At 35.1% G+C, this 26,554-nt stretch overlaps 1 protein-coding gene across 4 annotated transcripts in view; it reads left to right on the forward strand.

Annotated features, from left to right (window-relative positions):
* The window catches only part of LOC145674975 (TOX high mobility group box family member 3-like), a 515,956-nt gene that overhangs the window by 320,773 nt on the left and 168,629 nt on the right, over nt 1–26,554 (forward strand). Inside the window, exon 1 of one of the 4 annotated variants that reach the window (XM_081745298.1) lies at nt 26,276–26,348. The exons of the other annotated variants lie outside the window; for them this stretch is intronic. The gene's annotated coding sequence lies outside the window, so the exon portion shown is untranslated. Of the gene's footprint in view, nt 1–26,275; nt 26,349–26,554 lie in introns of those variants that run through there. 4 annotated transcript variants of the gene reach the window in all.

Below are 26,554 nucleotides of genomic sequence, written 5' to 3' on the forward strand. Positions count from 1 at the left end.
AAATTAACTCAACTCTTTCTTTGTCGTTAATATTACCAGATTTTACGTGTCGGTTGCGGTACAAAGCTCAAAGTTTGCAGTTTATGTTGAGCCTCAAATTTATAGTTCTGTAAAAATACAATTATCACCTACTACCGTATATATGGCTTCGTTCTGTACTGTTTCTTATTTATTTATTTATTTATTTATTTAGAGTTAGCAAAATTTTATTGCTTCCAGATTAGCCATGAAATGTGTGGCGTCAAATACTCAAACAGAAGATTGGATGTTATGTCTGCTAACAAGTTATTTTAGCAAGCTGGTTGGAAAGATATACTCGTGTTCAAGTATTAACTAGAGCGTTACAGGTCCAGTTGTAGTTTTTATATCAGTAACTATAAGGTCAAAATATGTAGGGTTATGTATCAAACTGAATTTGGTTAGGCTAAAAAAACAATTTTGAGCTCTATTACATGAATGTAATGGATTTGTATGTAAGAACGATTTACGCGATAACGGGGGTGGATTTACGCGATATTTTTGAAAACGGCCGAGCGTATACTTACCAAAAAATTCTAGCATTACATCACTGCCCTATCTATATATAAAATAATTCAACATACACAAAAGTACTTTCTTTTTTAGTTTCAATAATACATAGTGTATATTGTAGTTATTAGTCAACAAGATGTTTATAAACACAGGAAGGATATGTACAGCTTTAAAAAACTGATGTGTGTGTTTGTTGCTTACAATAAGACGGCCATTATCTTGAAGTGAAAGGTCAATTAAGACATCATGTATAAATACTTATGTTCATGCACTACTATACATATATATGTGTGTTCCACTTTTCCACTGCGAGAAAGTGAAACTCGATGTGTGTGTGTTGGGGGGAGAGAGGACATTTTTCATTTCGAAATCAACATTAAAGGGTTTTGTGTTTTTTTTTTTTTTTTTTTTTTCTATATTGTGTTCCGGGTTTCCCATGCTTGTGTTCATGTGTTTTATGTTCGCGTGTGATACTTCCAAAAGAAAAATGAGACAGAGAAAAAAAGGCACATATTTGTACACAAAGCACTTCACACATTTTGGGCTTGTTTGTGAGAAAACGAATAATAATGAGCCTTGATGTACGTTCGTACATGTGGATTTGGTAGTAGTATGTTGAGTGTGTTGCATATGTAAAAAATACCGTAGTAGATCCCGCGATGCGTGAGTTCGTTGTAGCAACCCTACATTAAGTTTTATTTTAATGAAAATGAGCTGTTTTTGCTTTTAGAGCAGATATTGTACAACATTCATAGTTACGAAGGGTTTATTCTGAAATCATTTTTTTTAAAAGAAATAACTAACAGTTTTTCTAATGCAAGTGAGGGAATTAGTTCGTGTTTTATATCTATATAATAAAAAAAAACTATGCTGAATTATATTATCATACATTATTACATTTATTTTGATACATTAAAGAAAAAAAAAACAACACGGCAGTGCACTTGTGTGATGTGATGTAATCTTTTATGAAAGATTATTGAGTGTGAATTCGAAATCTCTAAGTAATACGAACGTAGACTAATAGTTGACGTTAATATTAGCATAGTAGATTATTGTCCATTAGCACAAATTGAAATTTTATATCAACACTTTTATTTTATATAGTTTTGTTTGTTAAGGAGAGACAATGTTATCAACAATAATTAATCCAATTTATATATATATATACACCACACTCCTGTCCCATTGTATGTACACTTGATTATTTAGAAGAAAAAATTAGTTTATATATGATATGGTTCGTATCCCACGTTAAGGTATAGGTTCACATCTGATACTATCCTGGGTACTGAAATGAAAGCTAAACTTTAACCAACCAATCAGCAACAGTATTCATTTTTACATTAATACGTATATAATATTTGTATTTCAACCTTTTTGGTTTTAATTCATTTTCTTATTTAATTAAGGAACAAAATAGATTAATGACCCCCTCCACATAGTTTGAAATTTTACACCAAGGTTACTTTACACGTTCATAGTGTTACATGTTAAGAGTCTTCATCCCGGCGAAATTAAAATACCGCTGATTTTACAGCAATTATGTGATATTTTCAAATAGATAAAAGATAATTGAAATGTGGAACAAAAGCGCCATAGACAATATTATTTTGCGTGAGGTATCGTTATCACAAGTCACCTAGTGGCTTTCCGTTTTCAGCTGTTTAGAAACGCGAAAATAAATGCCGATCTTCAAAATGGCTCGAAATCGAAAGCAGATAAGTGAGTCGTGATAACGGTTTCTCATGTAAAATAATATTGTCTAGGGCGCTCTTGTTCCACATTTCGATTATCTTTTATCTATTTGAAGATATCGCATAATTACTGTAAAATTAGCGGTATTTTAATTTCGCCGGGATGAAGACTCTTAATACGATTCGGACAACAAAAGTCACTTTTTGACAGTTATGTTCATTTTAATAATATTTTTCGTGTTACGCAACGCTGTGGTTTAACAAAACTAATAGTACAGGTCATGGTGACATGTAATTTTACTAAAAATCCTAGACTACAAGCTGTCTATCTCAGTCATCATTTATATGTTTATTTCTGGTACTAGAGTACTGGTGTTTGTGCCGTTAATTTTTACATGTAAATTAAGACATCATTGTTAATTAACTGAAACATACTATGACCCCTAAATAATTTAGTGAATGAAATAACAGCAAGGTTTATATGTAATTTTAGTGAATACTATTAATCGGTATAAATATAAAATATTGTGTCCCCGAATAAGTTAAATAAATACATTGACTTTAGTTTGTTAAAAATGTATACATTAATACAAAATCGGATTTATTAATGGCTTTCGGAAATACGGAAATAAATTAGAGAATAAAGAGGGCCCCTTAGCAAGAAAGCTCGCCCCCTTGAGTGATGCACCAACCTATATCTACGTGCACCTCCTACATGCAGTTAGAAATCTAAAGCAGCATGTCGAATGTTGTGTCGCGTCGCGGTTTTTATCCTTAGACATTTACCGGACAGTGTGTGTTGGAGAAAGAAAGAAGAGTAAAATAGAAGATAGGAAAGCGCGTGAAGAATTTTTCACCTCACCATTGGCTTGGGTAGTAGGCTTGCTGCATTCTTTAAATAAGGGTTTCTCAACGTGGGAGTCGCGAAAGTTTCATGCGGGTCGCGAAGATAAGCGGAAGAGATAATATAATTAGAATCTAATATCGGAAAATATTTTTAATTATTATTTTGAATTTTGTGCTGATAGGCATATTTTTATTTTTGTACATACTGTTAAGAACAACAAAAAATAGGTCTACTAAACATTTTCAATAGGTGCAGAGTTGTTTAAAAATCAATTTAAATGAAAGACGTACGATATGAAACTAATGAGAACTGCATATTGAAATACCAAGAAAATACAAATACAACAAAACCTGCATATTGAAATATAGTTAAAATTGAAAGCCAATGAGATACCTGAGCATGATATGATTTCGCTAGTTCGGCAGCATCCTTTTCAATCTTCGTGACATACATTATCAAGTCATTTAAAATACTCAACTTTTGCAACAACTGTCCAAGATTTTTTAAAACCAAAATTAGAAATCACTTTATTTTTTATTACATGACCCAAAATTAACGGTGATATGAGGTTTTAAATTTTTCAAACGACCTCCATTTTGAAACAGTATGATGAATCGGATTCCACATTTGTAATATGAGTGAACTGACCAAATTTGGTTTTAATCCGTTCGCTTTCAAGGAAGTTACTGTATCTACTATATACAAGAAATGGATTCTACAAATATAGAAATAAATGGATGTTATGAGATTTCCGCAATAAGTATATTAATAAAAATCCCACGCAAACTTATTACAAACCAGAAATTATAAGGGGGGAAGAGAATATGATAAAACGGGGATCGTGATAGAAATTAGGTTGAGAACCACTGATATAGGCCATACATATAATTGGGTACTGAGTGTAATTTGTTGTGTAAGTTAATCAATTAAATTGAACAGTATGATTATGTTATGTATGAGTATGTTTTAAATAATATTAACGAAGAACTGAATACTATTAATGAGAATGAGGCTACTAAATAAATTAATGTAATAATTAACTAAATAAATATGTGAAATATACATTATATTGGTCTTGACGTGTATCTGTGTAATAGAGACAGACTTTTATGGGCTTGCAAGTGACCATGTAAAATCATAGAAAAATGGCGTCCGCTGATTGTGAGGCTTATTGCTGTATTTTTATTATGACTGTGTTTACTGTCACTGAGTAAACAAACCATGCCAATTAGATTAGCTGGATAGATAATCGTGATGATGCGTTAGTTACTCATCACCAGTGGAGTTAATACACTCATATTGTATGTTGTTGTTCCAGATGTGTAACTTTTAAAGTTAAGAAGATGTTGCAGCAGTAGATACGCCCATAATTAGTTTGATGATCTTTTTAACCACAGCGGAAAATAGTCGCGTAATTTCTTGGGTGACAGTTTCGAATTAGTCACTTCTCACAGTTTATCTTTCTTGATGTGAAAGCAAATTAATAGACAAGACTTCGGAGTAAATTACTAACTAACTAACTAACCAACAAGAGGGAACGGCAAGTGGTCTAAAACAGTTTCGTCTTTTTTTTATTGTTGTTGTTTTTGTTATGTCGTTGCAGAAGAGAGGTGGGGGGGGAATACAGGGACAGGACTTGTGCAATCAACAAGAGAGTACTGAGTAAATCAGAGAAAGTTTACAGACTTTGTGTAGACTCTACAAGTTATTGTGCTAGACAACATGGATGGCAGTAGCATCTTAGTCGAGATGTTGCTTACTTGTCGACGCTAGGGCTTTTAGATGCGCAAATATATCAAGTGGATAGTGCTTTATCTTTTGTACACATTAAATTATGTATTCAAGGGAATTTTCCCTCAGTTAAGTGTGGTTCGCTTCGCCCACGCAAGGAAAAATTATATATATATATATATATATATATATATATATATATATATATATATATATATATATATATAAGGAAATACCTCTTGATATTTGTAATTTCTAGACTGTAGTGTGTGACAGAGTTGGAGAATGGTTTAAGTACACTGGAGGCTTGATAATACTACGTAACATTTCCGGTTAAGTTTTTTTTAGTTGTTGTTTTAATCTGTTATTGAAGAGCTATTCCTATCAGATTAACCGAATTCTTTCTAACGACCAGACCATCCACTTCATGTACTAGAATTTTTCAATTTGGAACTAGGTCTTTTTAGTACTGTACTTGAATTTCGCAACATAGTTTTATATACTAAATATATATTCAAAATAGCTCACTGGAATGCAATATTCCAGTGTTAACATTTTGCAGTAGTAATTGCTAAATACGTTAAAGAGAGGGAGGGAGAGAGAGAGAGAAGAAGAAGAAGAAGAAGAAGAAAAAGAAAAGTACTATAAACTAAAGTACTTCCTTGTTAAGAAAAGTCCATTTTGTCACAATTGAAAGAGGTAAATGTAAAATTCGCATTCTTCAAAAAAATTCAAATTGAATTAGTTTTTTTTTTCCTGCTTTATGTGCATTGAATCTACATATTAACGGTATTGAGTACCTAAACCATCTTTTATTTTTCCAGTCTATTCACTGATATGGTGAATTATTTTCCGGTTTCCTTTGGAATTTTAATGACGTGATTGTATTGATTTACTCTTCAAGTGTAATTAAGTGTCCCTTGCTTTTTTTTTTCAAAATGATCTTGTATTAGGCCTATAAAGTTTACTGAAATTAAATTTTGATTTATTAATTATTTAAATTATATAATATATAACAATATTTAATTTTCACAAAGTAAGATACATTGAAGTAAATTTGACGAAGAAATCAATAAAATAAAACCAATAAAATTCCAGTTCATTTCCAAGAAAACAAGAAAATCATTCACCATATCAATTAGTGGACTGGAGGAACAAAAGATAACTTTGGTTTTCAACAGAGTAAGTTCTTATATTAAAAGAAATATTATAAGTTTGAGGATTGCCTGAAGAAAGTCATTGCCTGTTTGTTGTTGTTGTTGATTGTGGTGGTTGAACTTTATGCTGGCAGTATACAGTAAAATTCTGTGAAGATGAACGGTAAACCTTTTTCAATGAACACAGAAAAACGGTGAGATTGAGGGTGGTTTATCCTTTCAACTTTTATAAGATAAAATAATTGACACAAAAGTGTTTTGTGATTTACCAGCTTGCGTAGGAATGTGTGAAGTTGCTATGATCCAATTACTGTTTATTTCAGATGTAAATTATTGATTCTATGATCTGTGAACTTAGTATCGAGGGAAATCTTTCGTAATATTAGTATAGTGCTTTTTGTGTTAATCATCAAGTATAGTTTTAGAAGGGTCTTTAGTTAGAGTTGGCTTTACGTTGTAGTGACTTTGGGACTCTAGTTGTATCGAGTAAACAGTATGTTAAACTAGAATACTGGTTTAACTAATTGCTTGTTTACTTTGACTCCGATCCGATACATTGATTTTGGATTGTTATATTTTAAAGTACATATGTGTATATTAGGCCCGACTGTACCTATAATCTTGATTAACATAGCTACTTTAACAAACAACAGTTTCGTTCTAATTAATCAGAGTCCGAGCGATCTCGGGTTCGACTTCCGGTGGGGACGCTTGGTCGAAAAGATGTAAAAGCTTTTTTGGGGCCAGCTATCCTAAGTGAGGTTTGTCCTCTTTCACCCCAGGCAAATGCCAGAATGGTACCTAACATAATGTTCACAGACCGCTTCCTTCCTTCTCCACTTGACCGGATAGTGGGATCACCGAGTGACGTAATCCCTCATGATGTGACGGGCTAAAATCATATAGGTGTTGAAAGCCCAGAAATATACTTCCATAGCTAGTAGAAAAGAAACAGAAAAGAGAAACAAATATAGTAACCTAATTGATAAATACCAATTCGTGACTATAGCTATGGAAACCAGTGGAGCTTGGTTCAAAGAAGGTCTCAATTATATCAAGGAGGTTGGTCAACGAATTACTCTTTTTGCTGGAGATAGAGCCAGTTCCTTTCTAACACAACGTATAAGCATGGTCGTACAAAGAGGCAGTGTTGCCTCAATTCGGGGAACTATACCACCAGGAAAAGAATTAGACGAAATCTTACTCCTATGAAAAATGTCTCAGTGAACAAACCCATCCATGGAATAGATATGGAACCATCTATCGAAATACACCATGTTTCGTGGAATGTACTCTGAACAATATAAAAACGGAAGTGTGCGATATTTCACCGCGAGGACTGAAATTGTCAGTCACATTCATTGGGAATTCCACATAATCTTTATTATGTTTAACAAACTTATTTATGTATACGGTCAACCTATGCAATTATTTTATATCGTGCTATATAATTGTTATGCAATTATAATTATTAATATATTTGTAAATACATTATAGTTCTAATAACGTGAAATACCAATACATTTCTAAATCCGTATTAATAATACAAATGTGACTCAAAATATTTCACAATAAATCTGAAAACAAGAAAACATATCTGTCTTCTTGTGAATAATTTTCGGTTTTTATTTGTTTTCCGCATTATACTACACGATTACCACCAATTTTGCCCCATCTCAACTTCAAAACATTCCTTGCATCTCACCTCCTTGAGTGTCAGCAATAAAGTTGTGATAAAACCTAATGAAATGAGCTTTGCCATCTCTACTGAATACTTTAGCTCTTCAGAGTTTCTAGTAGGGTTAACTTGTACTTTAATATTAGCAGTGACGCTATAGATTTAATATTTCTCTGCTGATCTAGTTGGTTCCTCGGTCTATTTACTATGCTTTGATTGATGGATTTTTGACACATATTAAAAAGGAAGGGTAAAAACAAAAAGAAAAGTTTTATTTATATAGATAGAAGGAAAGAAAAGAGAAAGCAGTGACTGAGGGTTGTGATGACGAATGGAAATGGTGAAATGGAACATGAAAATGTGCCTGGAATATGGAAGTAGAAAAGAATGATTCAACCTCCCCTAATCAAATGACATGTTTCACTTAATGTTAGTAGACTTAACGACCTCACCTCATTTACATGAGAATAACTTGAGTGGAATTCATGGCAAGCGGAGCGTGATAAGGTGATGGGCTCTGAATCCATTCGTCGTTGGCCAAAAGTGGAACTGACTGCAGCGTTTTGGAGAGAAAGTTTTTCGGGGGAGCATCTCGATAAAGAGGGCCTGTCCTGTTAGATACAAGTTAAAGAGACAGGATACCAAAACTATAGGAAATTCACTCGCAGCGATAGTCATTGTTAGTTTACTATAGGAAGTGGACTGTTAGAATTTTTAAAATATATTTAGTTTCTGTGTTGGTTTGTTTGTTATTCGGAAAACTAACCAATACACAGAGAAAATGCAAAGAGGGGCACGCAATAGCTCTAGGACACACGATAATAAGCCACTATATAAAGTCATCATCAATTCTTTAGGAGTTAGCTTCCGAAATGGTGATTTTTCGAGGTTTTTGCCTAACTGTGGCCAACTACAATATTATTAACTTTTAACGAAAAAAATCCAAATATGAAACCTATACTAATCGGTAGATATTATCGAACCGAACAAACTTATATAAGCTAATCCTCATGCGTAGTTTTTGAGAAAATCAGGAAGAAAATTTTATGGAGCTAAAAGTATGTTGTTCGTTGCCAATAGTAATTGATAATTTTATTAAGCTAGAACAGATTATTTCTCCTATCAGTAATACGCATAGCCTATTCACTATTTCTTTGAATTATTGTGAAAGCTCGCCACCGGGAACGTTATGAGCGTTGCTAATACGAGGAGTAGTCATAAAGTTTTAATTATCCTTCGAAAAGAATCAAGCACCGACCATGAAACTTAGTGATGGTGTTAGTTCTTCTCTACACATTTACCCTTTAATGCGACACATTTTTTCACACGATGGAATGACCTGGTGGAGGCCTTTGTTGTAGAAGTCTTCATGTTAGCTGTTCAGAAAACTTCCACCTCGTAGTCGTTTGTAAATGCCTGGCACGCGATGGTTTTTTCACCCGCGGAAAGGGGAAAAACTCTCCGATTGCTATGTCTGGAGACTACAAGGGGTTAGGCAAAATTTGATAGCCCAAAACAAGCAGCATGTGTGACTTGTGTCATGTGCAGAATGAGCTCAGACGTTGTCGTGAGCAACAGAACTCCTTGAATAACTTCCGTCGATGCTTCATCTTGATAAGCTCCGTAACCTCGTCAGAAAATTTCGGTAGTACTATGCTTCTGTGATGGGTTGCTCCTTACGAATATAATCTGTTAGCATCACACCATGGCAGTCCCAGAAAACCCTCATCATCACCTTTCCCGACTATGGTTTGCTCTTCTCCCTTTCCGACGGTGGTGAATCCGCATTAATCCTTTGCTTTGCTCCTTTGTCTCGGGATCATAGGTGTACACCCAGCACACGTCCATGGTGATTAGGCATTTAAAGAAGTCATTTGGATTGACCTGATACAGCTGTAACATTTCCACTGTTGCGTTGGTTCGGCGGGCGGCGATCTTTGTCATGTGCAAAATGTGGAAGGTGTTGAAAACTGATCCATGACTGATATTAACTTTTTCCATTATCGCCTCGATTCTAATACACCAACCAGTCTGCCAACACAAGGGCCTTCACTTCTCTTGCAATTCCGGTTTTTCACAGAGAGATGATCTGCCACTTCGTTCTTCGTTATTCAGACTTGTCTGACCACACTGGAAATGTCTGCACCACCTAACCACTGTGTCATATATGGCACATTGTTGCCGTGTTTTCCCCCTTCAAATGCAGAAAATGAATTACCACACTATCCTTCACTTTATCAATATACTGTGTCATTTTGTTTTGGCTCCTCTCTCGGCATACGACAGTACTGTAGCGCGCAGATTTTAATGTGTACCAGAACTACAAACATGTCCTTTAAAAAAATCACTTTTTGGAGATATTTTATGGTTATTCCTCGTGTACTCACCACTATTCCTTTAAACTATGAACGAAGCCAGGCGCGGATCCACGGAGGGGGCTATAGGAACTATAGCCCCCTTTGACACTCAGGTATACACTGGATAAAATGGGCTTCATACCTGCTTTACACTGGATAAAGTGGCAAACTATGGTTTAGCTCCTCCCTTGATCATATCCTGGATCCGCTACTGAACGAAGCTCACCGATTGAAAATGTTTTGAGCGCGACTACTATACTCAACACTATATCTTTAAACTATTGTGAAAATTCGCCTGCTGGAAACCGTATGAGCGTGGCTACTATACTCACAATTATTTCTTAAACCTATTACCAAAGCCGTTTGAAAATGTTTTGAGCGCGACTTATATGCTTACCATATTTCCTTTAAACTATTGCCAACTGGCGACTTTATGAGCGCATATACTACGTATATTTATATAATGTATTTATTGTTTTTTAGAAGCAATGTTATTAATTGGCGATGTATTGTTTATTGTGCATCAACATTGTTGATGTTGAGGAATCCACGTGTCCGTGCACTTCTAATAATCCCATTTTCCTTTTCATTTTATAGTCGTGTATGTCTTGTGGCAACAATTCTAGTGACTTGAATAACGAAAAAAACTCACCAAACAACTCGCCGAGTTACTTTGGGAGGAGGTTTCATATTCCCCTCTCCCGCCCCTTTCACACGCATTTTCTGGAGAGGTATTTAGTATTAATTAATAACACTCTATAAGAGGCAAATAACATGGGTTGCCATCATAGTTTTTTTTATTTTTTTTTTTTTACTCGCGTTCTTGACTAGTTATTTTTGTCTCTACTGTAAATTACTTTTTTTTTTTCTTTTTCAGCAAGGTAACCAAAGCTATTGAAGCTTCACTTAATATGTATACAAGTTGTTTACAATTTCTTCCTATTTTTAAAACACATTTTATGTGAATATCGTACTGTCTGTCTGTCTGCTGTGTGTCAGCGATTGTCAACTGGTGTGCCGTGTGATTTGATGTGTGTGCGCCGAGCAACTTTCGTCGTAATGTGATGATAAGGGGGGTAAACTTTAAAAACATATTTTATTTAATAGAAATTTGAATTTAAAAAGAGGAACAAGACAAATACTCTAAAGGCCTAAAAAACAAAAAAATGTATTTTCCAGAAATGTTCACTACAATTATAATGAGTATCTACTGCAGTGTTGATGCGAATGTTTTTTGGTTTGATTTTACGAATTTATGTAAATATTAGGGATGGCAACATTTTCCGGAAAAACGGAAACCGGAAAATTGAAAACGGAAGACGGAAAATTTTCCGGAAAAACGGGACGGAAAATTTTCCGAAAACCGGAAAACTCTTTTTCCGGAAGTGGCCATCCCTAGTAAATATCCCTTACTTCATCAAAATTAAATTTTGTTTTACATAATTTTAATGTATAATAATCAAATTTAATTTATGAAATAATTATTAAATTTATAAATAGTGCAAATTTATTAGTTTAGTAGGGATATTTAATTAAACTTGACGAAATCACTAAAATCACATCATTCCCGTTCGTTTAAAACAAAATAGGAAAATATTTCTCTATATAAATCAATGGGCTGAAAGAAATAAAGAAATAAATTGGATCTTACTCAACATCGTTAAGTATTTTCTTCAGCACATCATATAAGTATCCTGCAATCATTGACAGGTCACTTGGCTCAAGTGAGAAGCTTCCATGCACCGTGATTTTCAGCAGGCCCGCAACTAGATAAGGGGGCTAGGGGGTCTGGCCCTCCTAAACTTTTCATGGTCCCTCCAGACCTCAATACAAATGCTATTATTAATACAAAAAAACACACTTTAGACATTTATAAGAGAATTTTTAATCACTTGCCCCCCTCTATGCTATTCGTGACCCCTTCCCCAAATCTCTGTGGCTGGTTGCTGCGGGCCTGATCTTCAGCTAAATTTTCCGTCTTCAGGTACGTTGTCCATCAACTATTAACATCGTTCCGTTTTTTTTTTCTGCCACCATACCCTCTACCACGTCCCTCATGATACAGTTCCTTCTCAGCTAATATCCCAATTAGTTTTTTTCTAGTTATATCTAAAATTGTTCTTTTCTACCTCGCTTATTTCTAAAAGATTCGTTTTCCCTTGAACTCGGCCAATACTCTTTATTCTTCTCCACATCCACATTTCAAAAGCCTACAGTTTTTTTTCATCGCTTTTCATAATGTCCATATTTCTCCGCATACAGTAGTAACAATATTCCACAAAATAAACTTTTCCTCCTCCTAAATACTTGTTTCGCCATCCCTATCCTTGCTTTTATTTCACGTTCGCGTTCTGTGTGATGATTACTAGTACTGCCCAGGTATCGAAAACTAGTCACCTGTTATATTTTCTCTTCAGGACAGTAAATAATATTTTGTAATTTGTTATCCACCAGTTGGGTAATTTCTAAGGAGAAAGTGAAAATCTGCAGCACAATTTGATTGCTGTGACAAGTCAGCTAATAGTAGTAACATCTTAAAAAACCGATTTTCACAGTGTCGTTTTGGTTCTCATCTTTTGTCTTTTGGTTGTGCGCCACAATAGTCATGTCTTATCATAAGGAGGGGTGGGTGGAACAAGGAAGAAAAGGTGGTGGGAGATCTTTCAAGCAAGAAAATAATAATAAAAAAAACAAAAACAACTATCGTTAACAGAAAGTGAGGTTGGTTGATTTATGCAGCTACTTCTTATGCAAATGTTCCAAACTACTTCCGTGTGTCACTCTGCCGTTGCCTCATGTTTATTAGAATTGATTCACTTGAAGAGTCTACTTCTTCTGCTGCCGCCAAGGTTTGGGGGAGGGGGGAGTGATGATGTACAGTACAGGAGTCCTCTGAGACTTGTGTCACTGACAACTTGAAGGGAAAAACAAAATAGAAGGATTCATCTGGTTCTTGTGCTGTGTTTTATCTTTTTGTTGTAATTAATTTTCATTTGAGAACAATCCGCCATTCAAGATGTAAATTGAATATATTTTCGTATGTTTGTCATATTAAAGATAAATTAAGGAAAACACACAAAAAATCGTGCTATAGAAGATGTTCATTTTGTGTGTGTGTGTGTGTGTGTTTTTTTTTAATTGGCAGCATTAATGCATCATAGTTAATTATTTATGACCAGAACAACATACATTTTCTTGAATCTTATGCCACCTTTAAGCTACCTAATTTATATCCAGCTTCATTGACCTTCCGTACTGAAAGTCTGGTGTGGTTTTAGCTATCAACTTAGAATTTTAGGGCCTTATGCAGAGTCATTCTGAGGCATAATTAGTGCCATACTAAAAGAGTTCGACTAATATATGTTTCCTGCAGTAGTCAGGCCGTCATTGTTGAGACTAGACGGGAAATTCTTTTCGAGAAACGAAGCGCGACGAAAAATTGTTTTTGAGAGTCGAGACGGGCCGATAAATTATTTCCGAGGATCGAGACGAGACAAGAAATCCTTGTCGAGAATCGAGACGAGACGAAAAATTATTTTTGAGAATCGAAGCACGACGAAAAATTCTTTTTGAGAATCGAGACGGGACGAGAAATTCTTTCCGAGAGACGAGACGATAATTCTAGAGCAATTGGCCATTGACGTGATGAAATGAGAAATCTTATTCCTTGTTTCGTGAGAAACCCTAATTTTCAGGACGTGAAAGAATTTATTGGCCAAGTGGCTCGTTTTTAACTGAAAGATAAGGATCATTGCATCAACTCTCAGTGTCCTTGTATTCTCGCTTTCTTTGACCTACGAGCCTCTATTTCTCAATTCAGACTATTTCTTCACGTTATTGGGTCAACACTGAGCATTTTGTACCATGAGCGGGACTTCAACTTCGAACCTATTTTATATAGCATAATATATGCTTATTTTGTATGATTGTGGTAGTAAATAGCATTTAATTGTATCGAAAAAAGTTTAAAATTAAAGAGAAGAAATGTTCTTTCTTGCATGAACAAGAAATTTTTGCCGAAGTCTCTGTTTAGGAAGGGAAATTCTTTTGTCACACCCGTGCTACGTACTTTCTATTTTCGTCCTTAAAAAAAAAAAAAAAAAAAAAAAAAAAACTTTTTATTTCCTGTTTCTCTTTCTACTTTTGCTTTAAACCCTTCTTCAGTCCCCCACCCCTTCGCCATGTAATCCTCCGTCAGGAAATACGAAGCTCACAGAGATTCAAAATTTCCAATTAACCAGATTTTGAGAGGATAATAGAATTTTGAATGGATTCCTTTTTTCACCATATCGATTGCAGTTCGGAGTGACATTGGCAAATCTATTTCGCTTGGAAAATTGAAATCGGGACTGTAATTTTGTCCCATTATAGATGTTTTTTTCTTTCATTCTTTACTTTCTTCACAAAAAAAAAGGTAAGTTTTCCCTAATTCTGTACTCGAGACAATTTTTCATCTGTATATTATTATCTAAGTACTAAAAGCAGAAGAAAATATATGAAAAAAGTATTCTTTTTTTTTTTAAAAAAAAGGAAGTTAACTTCTTTAATTCATTTTTGCTCAAGATTTCAATTTGAGTAACTTAAGAAATATTGTTGTGTAGCAACACCTTTTTTTATTATTATTATTAATTATATATTAATAATAATAATGTTTCGTAGGAAGGCCAATTCGATTGGACACATCTTGCGAAGAAATTCTTCTCTTCATACCGCCATAGAAGGAAAAGATGGAAGGAAAGCGAAGGATAGGAAAAAATCTTTGAGTTTTACGTCCCACGATTATGCCGGGCTAAGCTAAAGGAGACGGTGATGATGAGAAATGAATGAAATGGTGGATTGATGAAAGTTTGGAAGAAACGGGAGAACACCGAGAGAACCCACGCACATGGTGTTTGTTCACCACACAGTTCACTTGGCGCGAGCTGAGATCGAACCAGGAACCCCAAGAGCGAGAAATAGAAAGAACAACACAACTGATGGATTATTTGAAAAATAGAAGAAAATATTGGGAGTTAAAAGAGGAAGCTGAACATGGAGAAACATGGGAGAAGCATTTCCAGGCCCAAGTATTCTGCCCTTCGGCATGTCGTGGGACTAATGAGTTATTATTATTATTTTCAATTTTAGATTTGGGCCTGGAAATGTGTGTTCTACGCTTCTCGATCTTCAGCTTCCTCTTTTAACTCCCAATATTTCGTTCTATTTTTCATACCATCAATCTGTTGTGTTCTTCTTCCTATTCCTCGTTTTCCTTCCACCTTTCCTACTATGGCGGTATGAAGAAGACAATTTCGAAGGATGTATCCAATCTAATTGGCTTTCCTACGAAAGATGCTGGCTAAAAGCATCCTTTTCTCTCCTATCCGTTTTAAAACATCGTTTGTTGCTCTCTCTATCTATTTTATTGTTTCCATTTTTCTCAAACACCACATTTCCAAACTCTCTAAGTATTTCTTGTCTAACTTTCGTAATGTCCAAGTCTCTGAACCATAGAGTCGAATGCTTCATATATCGCACTTACACAGGAAGTTTCAAAACAACACCGACAAGGTTTGGGAGGTGATTCCTGACACCAAGATAAGACAAATATATATACAACTACCTCTATAAAAATTGTTGCTGAAGTACTTTAGGATTCTGAAACTTGATATTTGGATAAGGCATATACTAGTTCCTAAGTGAAGTCTTGACCCGATTACGGTAGGTCCCGTAGTATTGGAGCTATGGATCCTTGAAGTTTATGTTTTTGGCAGCCTATAACTCCGAATGGAAGCATTTGTGCACCTAGGTTGGTCTGTACTTTTTGTCTTATCTTGGTGTCAGGAATCACCTCCCAAACGTTAGCGGTGTTGTTTTGAAACTCCCTGTATAGCTTATATAGGAAACTATTTAGCTTATGCCTATTCCTAAGTCCAATATTGAGCGTGCTAGTTAATAATAATAATAATAATAATAATAATAATAATAATAATAATAATAATAATAATAATAATAATAATAATAATAATAATAATAATATATGTATAAAACAGTCGATGTCAGTCTAGAGGACAGGCACTAGCATCATTTCAAGCTTTGCTAAAGGGGGAGAGGGGGTAAGATTGTCCAATACCATAAGAATGACAGATTTTTTATTAGTGTATTAGTAGGTCTATACAATTCATTTAAAAAGTATGTTTTTCATTCTCGGAGGGGTGCGGTGCCTCCTGCCATCCCTTCAGATGACGCCATTGAGGATACAGAGTCATCATAAAGGAGTTCAAATACGTATTGTTCTGAAGGAACTTTAATTCCGTTCCAGCAAAAATCAGTCTTGTTTTGGAGGAATCCATCAGAGGAATATCACATTATCTTTCTTATGCTTAAGTCGGGATAAAACATTCTGTTTAATTAAACGTTAACTATTATAATGGTTGCTTAGTAGCAGAACGTTCACATTTGGTGCGAGAGATCTCTAGTTCAAATCCATATGCCATGTGAGTTTATATTCGATCCCATGCCATATCGTGTCCGTTTTTCTCGCGTTTCTTTCGACATTTTCATTCCACTATTTTTCGTAATCTTTCACTTTCGTTAATTATTCGTCAGAGTAAAACGGAAAGATTTAATTCCATCTCGTTTTTTGGATCAAAAGATCCAATATATTTCAATCATTTTTTTTTTTTTTTTTTTGTACGCCTTATATCTGCAGATATACATATAGCGTAGCCAAACTCAAACTATCACTTAACTCAGTATGATGTGTTTATTCCGTAGAAAATACGAAAACTCGATTTAGAGGCCGTTCAAAAATTTTGTGGCCCTTAATCCAAGATTTAACATATTTCATTCAAACAAAAAAAATATTGTACGCCTTATATCTGGAGAACTACATATAGCGTAGCCAAACCCAAACTATCACTTAACTCAGTGTGATGTGCTTATTCCGTAGAAAATACGAAAACTCGATTTAGAGGCCGTTAAAAATAATAATAATAATAATAATAATAATAATAAAAACTAACTATTGGCCAAGATAGCAATCTTTTGATCATTTTTTTTCGACCATTCCTAAAATTCTTATTAGTTTTGAGACGTTTATAAAAATTGATTTTAGAGTATTTTCCTTTTCGTAGAATAAACATGAACATATTGTTTTATTGTCTTCCCTTTGTGACTTTGGTATAGTATATATATATATGTTTCAAATTTTCGTGTGATGATCTTTAAAAGAGACCGTATATTAATTAAGTTTACGTAAATCGATCATTCTTATATAAAGACTAAAAAAAAGTACCTCCTGATATCATTAAGTTATTTATGAATGAAAGCGAGGGGTTTGTCTTGAACTTGTTTCATTTTTCTCCCTCCCTCCCACCATCTCTCTCTCTCTTTTATCATCGTTCTTTCTTTGTGTCATATAAAAGACTAGTTCTGTAAAGAAAGTTGTTTTACAAATTAAAATGAGACGAACCATATATATATATTTATATGTAGAGGATGAGGGAGGGATGAACTTCTCTTAGGGTCCTTTGTGGCATAACTCGTTAGGATTTTGAGTTAGGGAGGAAGGGAGCAAAGGATCAACCTAGGGAAAATAAGCACTTTGATCATGTAAATGGACCCTAATCTTTGTGGAGAGTGAATGAGAGAAGAAAAGAAGTGTAGATAAAAGTAAAGAGAAGAACAAAAGAATCACATGATGAACGAGAGTAAAGAAAGAAAACAAGAAAAGCTAGATAGATGACTGAACTATGTAATAGATATACGTGGTAATTTTCGAGTAATGACAGCGAATACAAGTGCAAATCAGGAAGAGAGAAAATATATATATAGCATATGCCTATATATATGTTTTTTAACATACACAAACACAAAATTAGCATCTTCCAGATCAATGAGTTAGCTTCGTGATGTATGTTTTCATTTGTTTGTGTGAACATCTATACCAGGGTTTCTCAACCTGGAAGTCGCGACTCCTAGGGGCTCGCGAGAGTGTTTCTTTGTGGATCGCGAAGATAAGTGGAAGAGATAAATATATCTAATTCCGGAAAATATTTTTAAATATTACTTTGAATTGTGTTCTGATAGGCATATTTTTATTTTTATACTTAATGTTAAGAACAATTAAAAAAAAGGTATACATTTTTCAACATTTTTTTTTTATCATATGACCCAAAATTAAGGGAGTTATGAAGTTTTAACATTTTCAAACTCCTCCATTTTGAAACAGTATGATGGATCGGATTCGATGTTTGTAATATGAATGAACTGATCAAATTTGGTGTTAATCCATTCGCTTTTAATAGGGATGCACACGAGACGAGTCGAGACACGGCTCTTTCAATAGAGAAATATACAGTTTTCGAGTCGAGACATCACTTTTACAGCACATTTTCGAGACGAGACAGCCACAAATCTTGTCTCGTGCGCATCCCTAGCTTTTAGAGAAGTTACTGTAGCCACTGTATACAAGAAATGGATTCTACTATTATAGAAACAGATGGATATCGTGAGATCTCCGCAATAGGTATATTAAAAATCCCACACAAGCTTATTACAAACCAGGAAATTATAAGAGGGTCGCTGGCAAGAGGATATGATAAAATGGGGGTCGTGATAGGAATTTGGTTGAAAACCACTAATCTATAGTCTCAGTAGAACATGGTCATGGTACTTTTCTTCTATAGTGCTAACAGAAGTGACAGTTAAAAAAAAAAAAAAAACGGACAGAAGGGTATGCAACCTGAAATACAGTACTGACGTTTGGGTTCACTAACTTCATGGGGTTCTGAGATTACATATTTTTTAAAAAATCACTCTCCTCCTCCCTTTCAATACAGATAAAAAATTCTAAATCCTGCCGTTTTATTAGCGTTTACATACTTTGCGAGAAAATAAAAAAAATCGAATATGTGTGTAAACTTAAAATTTGATACTATACGTAAACGAAGCTATGTATTAAGGGGAGACTAATACTGGAGTACTGGAATAATTGGTGGAATGAGAAAGTGGTAGGAAACTGGAGTAGCCCGCGGAAAACCCACGGACACGATGTTGTCCACCACAAACTTACTTGGTCGGGGATCGAACCATGGACTCCACGTACCAGAGGTAAGGATTCTACCACTGAGCCACCGTGCCCCCATGTTAGTAATCGAGGTCGTTGATGGAGGTGACCCATCTACCGGAAGTGACAAAATCAACCATTTCCGGTTTCAAAGTTGTTCAGTATAGAGCACAAATGCTAATAAATAGCGAAAAGTGGTTTCTTGTAGTCGATTAAGCTTTCCAAAAATGCATTTCATCTCCATCCTTAACTCTTTACTAAAACCGGAAGTGATAGAAAGCCACTACAACTTCCGGTTTCAGTATTGGTCCGCATAGAGCTAAAACTATAAGAGATATCGAGAAGCTGTTTCTTTTTTAGCCGATTCAGCGTTCAAAGAACAGATAACCATTTTCTGTGTTAACCTTTTTATTCGAACCGGAAGTGGTAGAAATCGATCAGTTCCGGTTGGTTTTAACATTGCTTGCTATAGAATAGAAACTGTGATAGATACCGAGAAGTGGTCTTGTGCAGTCAATTAAACATCCCAAGAACATATTCCATCTCCACTCTAACATCTCTACTAAAGCCAGAAATAGTAGTAATCCAATATCACTTCCGGTTTCAATATTGACAACATTCACTCATTTTTTTTTCACGTGGTGTACTCGTGACAGTGTTACTTGTTTGTGTATAAAGTGGTATTTTCCAGCACATATATGTTGAATTAAGTTCCATGTTCGATTCCGGGTAGTAGGTAGGCTTCGAACGCACTACAGTTGTTTTGATCGCACTTTAAACTGTAAATATAGCCCCATATGACCTCGATGGTGACCCCCCCCAAAAAAAAACGTAAGTTGGGCCGCAGTGGCTCAGTGGTAGAGCATTACCCTCTGGTACATGGAGTCCATTGTTCGATACCAGCTCGCACCGAGTGGACTTCATAGTGGACAAACACGTGTGTGTGGGCTTTCTAGAGGTTATCCCGTTTTCCTCCTACTGTCTTTATTCCACCATTTCATTCATTTCTCATCATCACCATCTCCTTTAACCTACCTAGCATAAGCGTGTGCGTAAAACTGAAAGATTTCAGTATACATTGTAATCCAAGCTAATTTTGGTACCTTAAAACTAACTCTAGGGCCTATGGAACCCGGAGGTTTAATGCCGCGTTCACAAAAGCTCTCCACTGACTTCTATCCTTAGCTAATTGCATCCAGTTTCTGCTTTGTATTCCTATCTCTGCGAGATCCATCTTAATATTGTCCTCCCATCTGCGCCTAGGTCTTCCTAATGGTCGTTTTCCGATTGGCCTTCCAGTCAAGACTTTGAAAGCGTTTCTACTTTCTTACATTCTAGCTACATGACCTGCCCACCTAAGCCTCCTAGACTTGACGACCCTAACAATGTTGGGTAAACCATATAAACTATGTAGTTCCTCGTTATGAAGTTTCCGCCATTCCCCATTCCCGTTCCTCTTAGGTCCGAATATTCGTCTCAGGATCTTGTTCTCAAGTACTTTCAGTCTATGTTCTTCCCTCAGAGTAAGTGACCATGTTTCGCAGCCATAAAAAACAACAGGCATGATTATTGTTTTGTATATTGTAATTTTGGTACCTTAAAAAAATTATATTTTATGCATAACTAATTAATTTTTACGTAAAATTGTTTGCGTTAAATTCCGAATTCAAATCCAGTTTATATTAATTAAGGAAAAAGTGTGATAATATATAATATTTGTTCCTGTTCTTGAAATGGTGTGAAAACAGGTAATTAGAATTCCCAAGCTTTCTTTATGTTATTTTATTACATAAATTAACTGTATATACTGTATATAATTTATTTTAATTAGCTCCAGCTCAGTTGTGAATTATATTATGTTCAGTGGGTTTGTGTATTTGTGTGTGGATGTGTTTATAGGTGAATAACAATGGTTCAATTTCACATCCTCTTATTACATAATACACTCAATCCGGAAATAGAGAGATAAACTAGGGAAGAGTGAAAGGGGACCGAGAGAGAGAGAAAAAGTAATAATTCGCCACGCTTCACACAAGATGTCATTGTTATCCGACCGAGACAATATCTTCCATGATTTTTTTTTTAAAAATTCTAGAAATGACATAGCTTCACACAGACACACAAACACAAACACACACACACAAGTGTCTGTGTAAAAGCAGCAGCATCCCTCGTTTATTAGTTGTATAGTACAGTCAATAGTAAAAATGAGTTACTAACATGAGCGTCCACATAATTAATTTCAAGGGGGAGCTAGGAAATCTCATTCAGGAAATTACAAACTATTGTGAAATACACACACACACACATATATACACACACACACACACAAAAACTTGTTATACAAATATGGAGGGTATGATGACTCAATTATGAATCGCTGTGCGAAGGGTTACTGGTTGGATCCCAACTCATGCAGTGGTGTAACTAGGGGGTGCAAACGGGTCGTGTGCCTCAGGCGCCGGATTGGGGTGGTGGTGCAAAATTGGGCAAATATTTATTTTCCCAGAAGGCAAGGAAATGAGTTTTAGCAAACTAAAGATCATTAAAAATTTACCTCACAAACTTAACAGGACAACAACAACTCACCAACCTTAGGATCATAACCATAGAACATAAGTTAATTTCAAAACTATCTTTTGAGGACATCGTAAAAACCTCTGCAGGCAAAAGAGGCCGCAAAGTTAAATTTTGGTTCCAGGGTTTTGCGTTTTCATTTAACTTACACCGATAAAATACTCGGGACAACAGCTTAACTGTTTGTCATAATTAAATATTTTATTCCAAGCCCGTATCCAAGGGGGGTCTAGGGGGCCGCCCCCTAAATTTTTGCTACCCCCCTAAAATTTTCACGGTAGGCTTGGAAATGAACTATAATATGGTGATGAACTATGGTTGGATCGAGGCCCCCTAACTTCTACCGCCCCCCCCCCTCCTCTACATTTTGGGACTGGCTACAGGCCTGTTCTCTTCTAAAGAAACAGACTGTTGATTGATTCTACACATCTATGCACATCCCGATATAGTTCTATTATGATTTGCAGTTATTATGATAAGACTATACGAATATGTCAAGCATGCTATCTCAAAATTATTTGGTAATCAAATACTAGAATAATTAGTTTGGTGTTTTATCTTATACTAAAAATTAAATTATGTATTGCAATTTTGAGATCAAGCTTTACCAGTTGAAGAAAAAATGGAAAAAGAGGATTACTTTGTGATGCCAATATTGGGCGTGGCCAGGGAGCCAGGGCCGTAACTGTTGGGGGCAACTTCTCCTCAGGGAAACTCCCGCCATTCGAGAGGGGGCCATTTTAAGACAAATTTTTTTGTACTCCATATACGACACGAACATGAAACTATAAATGAAACATCAAACAGGTTTACTACATTACATAAACAAAACAGCACACAAAAGGTAAATAAAACAAATGTGGGTCGTGTTCCCATTTCAGTAAAAAATGTTTACTATTTTGGATCCTAGAAATAATATTTGTTCGTATGGCTTTGAAGTTTGTCAATATTGTCCTCTTAATTAATTTGTCATGCAAGGAACGGGCTGTGGGTCGTGCGGGAGGGCCAACAAAGAGTAAGCAAAAGATGGAAAGAAGGGTCGGGTCCTATTTTCTAATTTTGCGGGAGAGTCCAAAACAACTTTTTCTAGGGGGCCCAAATATTAATGCTTGTCCTCCCTTAGAAAATAAAAAATAAGTTACAGCGCTGCGGGGAGCGTTTTGGTTTGGTTGGTCAGGGAGGAGGCGCTAAGACGAGTTCTTGCCACGGGCGACGATTGGCCTAGTTGCGTTGCTGAGGCAATGGGAGTTTGTAGTGGACATCTAGTCCGTGGATTTTCTCTGGATTCTCCCATTTCCTCTATTATTATTATTCTACATTTTTTCACAATCATTAATAACCCCCCCTTCCTTTAAGCTAGAAAGACATAAGATATCCGTATCACGCACACTAGAAATTTAATTTCTTTTTTCAATATCTTTGTGAACAATGACTGCTATTGAGAGAAATCACAATGGTAAAAATTTTAATATTTTCGCTACAAACTAAGGGAAGAAAGAGCTCACCTAATGAACTGTTTCTGTACACAACTTTCTTTTGTTAACCTGAAGCTGCCCTTGTTTTTGAGTAGAATGTGTATTAGCAATTTTATTCACTTCTACATTGATAACCTTTGGTAGTTTCCCATCATCCACATCATTGCACAGATCAGATTAGTGATGATATCAAAGTGGGAGCGAGCGCCCTCCTGGTGGTTACATCTGGCCCCGACTTCTCTTCCCCCCCCCCCAGACATGTGTATTGTAATGTAGTCAAAAAAAAAAAAAAATGATACTGTTCTTTTCAGTCTACAAATAAAAGCCGTCCCCGCAATTTTTCTCTGCTTCTCCTTTTGACTTCACAAGAAATTAAAGCTCACGTCGTCACTGCATCAGGCCCATAGCCAGAACACCAAGATAAGGTGGCTGAAATATATTTTTGTGGGGGGTGGGTGCTAATGTGAGTTGACCTTAGTTTCTTAGTACATATATGATAGATATTATTATGAAGCACGATTTTTCTTAATGATCTGCGTAGAAAGAAAAGCATTTGAAATGCATTGAACAATTAGTACAGGTTAACAGATTCTGAAAATTGAAAATTGATTACAAAATGTGTACATAATTCTATCACGCAAATACTGTATAAAGCATAGCTGCCTGCAGACGAGGAGGCACGGTGGTTCAGTGATAGGGCGCGTACGTCTGGTGCGTGGAGGCCCTGGTTCGATACCTTAGCCAAGTAAATTTATGGTGGACAGCATCGTGTCTGTGGGTTTTCTTGGGGTTCTCCCGTTTCCTTCCACGTTCTCATTTCACCAATTTTTCCATCATCATTCACTTGCTTTAAGGTTGGTGTAAAGGGACAAGTTTTTTTCCGATACATGTCACTACAGTCTTCATATCTCTCTCATGTAGTTTTTTACCTTTCACGAAAATTTGCAATTTCTCTTGCAAATTTCAACATAGAGACTTCAAATTTTTGGAGAAGGAACTTCATAACCCATCGAAGACAACAATTCGTGCCAATTCTTTATTTGGAATTTTCTTCATTGCTGAAATGGCTTGATTGTTGCAATAGGTATCCACACCTTTAACAATGGAACTGTTTCAACAATGAAGAAAATTTTAAATAAAAAAATCGTCACGGATTATTGCTTTCGATAGGTTATGAAGTTCTTTCTCTAAAAATTTGAAGTCTCTAGGTTGAAATTTGTAAGAGAAATCGTGAATTTTCGTCAAAGGTAAAAAAATACATGAGAGAGAGAGAGAGACGAAGACTGTGGTGACATCTATCGGCAAAACTTGTCCCTTTACACAAACCTTAATCATCCGTCTCTCTCAACCTTAAGTGCATAATCGTTGGACGTTAAACTGAAAGATTTTATTTTATTTTCTGACTACAGACGACCAAATTACGTGCAATCTTCATAAAAGGAAAAAAAAATGGAGATACTGGAGCAGCCAGATTAGCCCAATACGTGAAATTTGACTTCCAACAAAACACTTACATTTCTGGAAAAATGTTCCTAGATTATTTAAATACTACTAATGGCTTAATTCTAGTTTTCGTATCATTGGATGTTTATTATTGTGAGTGAGATTTCAGCGCCTGTTTTAATGTTTGTTTTTTGAATTAGGCCTATAAGTGCGTATTTTCCTTTTTATAGTGTCTAAGCGTCCGACCTGTAGCATTTATTAGGAGATTGACTTGGCGCGGAACAGAATTCAATGGAAAATTTTATTTCTGCTGCAATGAACCTTCGGATATTTAATCCACAGCAGAAGTATTGCTGTGGAAATGAATAAGTGTACTCGTTGCATTAAATACATATATATATATATATATATATATATATATATATATATATATATATATATATATATATATATATATATATATATATATATATATATATATATATATATAATACATATGTGTTAAAAAGAAACAACCAGTAGCTTGTTATTCATAAACCCAGGCTAACGAAATTTGGCTATTTAAGTATTTTGATATGTGTGCGCTCCCTGTTCAGATATTTTTTCTTTCTTTTTTCAAGTGTTGTGCAGGGTTTCAAATGAGATTCGTTCACGTTTTCAGATCTTTAATTGAACACAAGAACGTGAAAAAAAAAGAAAAGAGAAAAAAAGAAAAATCTGGGCCACTTTCACTTCACTTTCACTTGTCATAGCTCCCTGTTATTCATCACGATTCAGATTCCTGCACCAGATTACGCCCACTCTCCGGCCGATCTAACACGTCTATCAAGCCCCCCGCTCCTTCCTCCTCCTCCTTCCCGATACCTTACATAAAAAATAAAAAGGGCTCCTACAAACTAGCTATTACGAGATATTACACTATATACCATCGGTTTTAATTTCATACTATTCAGTTTTTTATTATTATTATTTCTTGCTTTTGTTATGCTAGAACCGAAACGATCGACTATTAATTCCTAAGGATGATGATTTCAAATTTATTGTTTATGGTTGATTTTCGTTTATGGATGTGGAGGATTGAATGGCAATTTCACCAAGTGCCACACCCATATCAAAAGTTTTCTAATGTGTTGCAATATGAAAGCAATATTGCTAATTTCTACTCTATTTTTTTCTCTTCTTTTTCGGGTGGTTGTGTTTAAAACTGCATTATATTGGGTGGACCGGAAGTCTTTGTTAGCTCTTGTTCAACATATGTGTGAGATAACATATTTGTTTTAGTAATTGGAGTTTAACGTTCTTTTTCAAACGCCAAGGCTAGGTGAGACCAAGTCCAGTACTTGAAAATGATAAATATTGTAATGTTTTCTTTTGTTTTTTTTTAAAGTTTGTTCATCATTTTATAAAAAAGAATATATATTAAAAAGTTTTATTCTTAGTGAAATAACCAACATTGTTTTCTACTGTTAGAACTAGCAATTATATGTAAAAAAAAATATATGTATAAGATAATACTTAATTAAGTGAAAAAAGAATTTAAAGAAAAATAAATTTTGATGAACAGTAATACTTATCGCGGACTAATGAGGTTCTCCGGCAGTTACGTAGCGTGAAGAGTAATTAGGAGGACAAACAAAGCTGTTATGGAGAACCTCAGGGTCTGAATGACGAAAATTATAACATATAAAAAGGTAAGGGAGAAATCCAGTACTTATCCAGAAATCAACCAGAAACTCACCTTGTAATTATTCAAGTTTTAAACCAACGATTGCTAAACAACATGGGTGGACAATCACTATTCTTACAGTAAGTTGTATTTTTCATTTTGTATATGAAAGGCTGTCATTTGTATAAGCTCCAAGCTCGACGAATTGGTTTCCCGAGTAAAAACAGAAAATTATTTTGTATCTTTAATCTTTTAGTTCATGAAAATAAAGCCTTGCTTGTTATAAAAAGAAATATTAATCTATTGATAAACATTATCCTTAAATTAATTTAATATCTAACAGGCA

Source organism: Thermobia domestica, chromosome 18, assembly GCF_964235325.1.
Source record: "Thermobia domestica chromosome 18, izTheDome1.hap1.1, whole genome shotgun sequence".
NCBI lineage: Eukaryota > Metazoa > Arthropoda > Insecta > Zygentoma > Lepismatidae > Thermobia > Thermobia domestica.